The sequence below is a fragment of the Panthera onca genome, chromosome B2, assembly GCF_046562875.1.
Source record: "Panthera onca isolate mPanOnc1 chromosome B2, mPanOnc1 haplotype 2, whole genome shotgun sequence".
Taxonomy (NCBI): domain Eukaryota; kingdom Metazoa; phylum Chordata; class Mammalia; order Carnivora; family Felidae; genus Panthera; species Panthera onca.
Genome location: NC_138343.1, coordinates 103,431,119 through 103,433,239, shown reverse-complemented (window position 1 = coordinate 103,433,239; position 2,121 = coordinate 103,431,119). Strand labels below are relative to the sequence as shown.

Sequence of the window (2,121 nt, the reverse complement as noted above, 5' to 3'; positions counted from 1 at the left end):
GTTAGTCATTTGCTGCACACTGGACATTTATATCAGTGCTATATAAATGGAGACCTGTTTGTATTTCTGACATGCAACTCTCCTTCCATGACAGCTGAGTTTGAGAACACATACAATTTGAAATAATTCAAAAGACTTATATTCTTACATACAAATGATCAGTAAATAATGGGCACACACAGTATGTTCAACATGTTCCTTGAGGCATTTATGAAATCATTCGATCAATCATTGAATAACTATTAATGAGTGCCTATTATGTTCAAAGCACCATGCATGTGAAGGAGTGTCCATACATGTGTCTCAAGGAGTCTTATCAAGGAGTTTATAAATCTGTTAAGATAATAAAATATAGATACATAAGCCTCTCACCAGGCATCCTCATGAGAGTAACAGTGTCAATTAGACCCTGTGTGGCAATCCCCAATGCACTATTGTAATGCCTAGGGAAGACATGGCAACCTGAAAACCCATCTACTTCCTTAAAATAATCCAACTTTTCAATGATTATCTAAAAGTCTTCACTGTGGGAGCAGACAACATGGACTCCAAGCAGATGTAGCAAACTGGCATGCCCCTGTTTTGGGGAAAGCTGTGGTCCTATGGGCAAAAACATCATGATTCAATCACAAGGCCATCCAGGGGCATCTGGAGAATATCTCTGCTCTGGAGAAACTGTTGCCTCATATCTAGGGGGATGTGGGCTTTGTGTTCACCAAGAAGGTGAACTGAGATCAGAGCTCTAATCACTCAGATCAGAGACATGCTGTTAGACAATAAAGGGCCAGCAGCCACCTATACTGGTGGCTTAACCCCACGTGATATCACGGTACCAGCCCACAACACTGGTATGGGGCTAAAGAAGATCTCCTTCTTCCAGGATTTAGAAATCACTATTACTAAATCTCCAGGAGAACCGATGAACCATTGAACCATTAAAATACTGAGAACTTGAAATACTGAGTGCTGTGCAAATGATTAAGACTGGAGACAAAGTGGGAGCCAGCAAAGCCATACTGCTGAACATCCCCCCCCCCCCCCCAACCCTTCTCCTTTGGGCTGTTCATCCAGCAGGTGTTTAACAATGGCAACATCTACAACCCTGAAGTGCTTGATATCACAGAGGAAACTGCATTCCTTTCCTGGAGGGTGTTTGCCATGTTGCTAGTGTATGTTTGCAGATTGGTTACCCCACTGTTGCATCAGTACACCATTCTATTATCAGTGGATACAAATGAGTTCTGTCTTTGCTGATAACGTATGGTCCCTTGCTGAAAAGATCAAGGTCTTCTTGGCTGATCCACCTGCACTTGTGACTGCTGCTACCACAGCTGTTCTTGCAGCTTCTGCTGCTGCCCCAGGCAAGGTTGAAACAAAACAAGAATCGGAAGAGTCCCATGACGATATGGGATTTGGTCTCTTTGACTAATCACTGAAAAGCAACCAACTCAGTCAATTTTATTTATGAAACAAGGAAATAAAGGCTTAGTTTCTTTAAAATATGTAGACATATAAGTATATGAGGCAATATATGAGAATAACTAGATCACAAATTTAAGAACAGATGTAACAATAAAGCAAAGATCCTCTGGGGTAAAGTAAATGGACACTTGCTTGGTTTAAAGCAGAGAGGTAAAGAAAGAGTAGTGGAAGATTCTATTAACCATTTAGATAGGGCAAGAGAACACAGGACCTTGGCAGAGTGGTTACAGGGATTTTTTTTTTCTTGAAGACAAAAACCTTCCTTAATAGTTGTGTAAAAAGATGCAATTTATTTCATTAAAATAAAAATATTTTCAAAAGTTATATAACCAGACAGGTTCCCAGTGGCTCAGTTGGTTAAGCGTCCAACTTTGGCTCAGGGCATGATCTCATGGTTTGTAGGTTCAAGCCCTGCATCGGGTTCTGAGCTGACAGCTCAGAGCCTAAAGCCTGCATCAGATTCCATCCCTCTCTCTCACTCTCTCTCTCTCTCTCTGCTCCTCTCCCACTCAAATTCTGTCTGTCTCTCTCTCTCTCTCAAAAATAAATAAACATTTTTTAAAAAGTTATATAACCAGAAGGATTAGCTACCTAAAATAAGTTCTTATTTCTGGGAGGAGTTCACTTAAAATACCTGTA

General features: G+C 40.6%; 1 pseudogene; it reads left to right on the top strand.

Annotated features, from left to right (window-relative positions):
• Positions 1-439: 439 nt before the first annotated feature.
• On the top strand, positions 440-1,429 carry LOC132666477 (putative ribosomal protein uL10-like; annotated as a pseudogene).
• Positions 1,430-2,121: the final 692 nt, after the last annotated feature.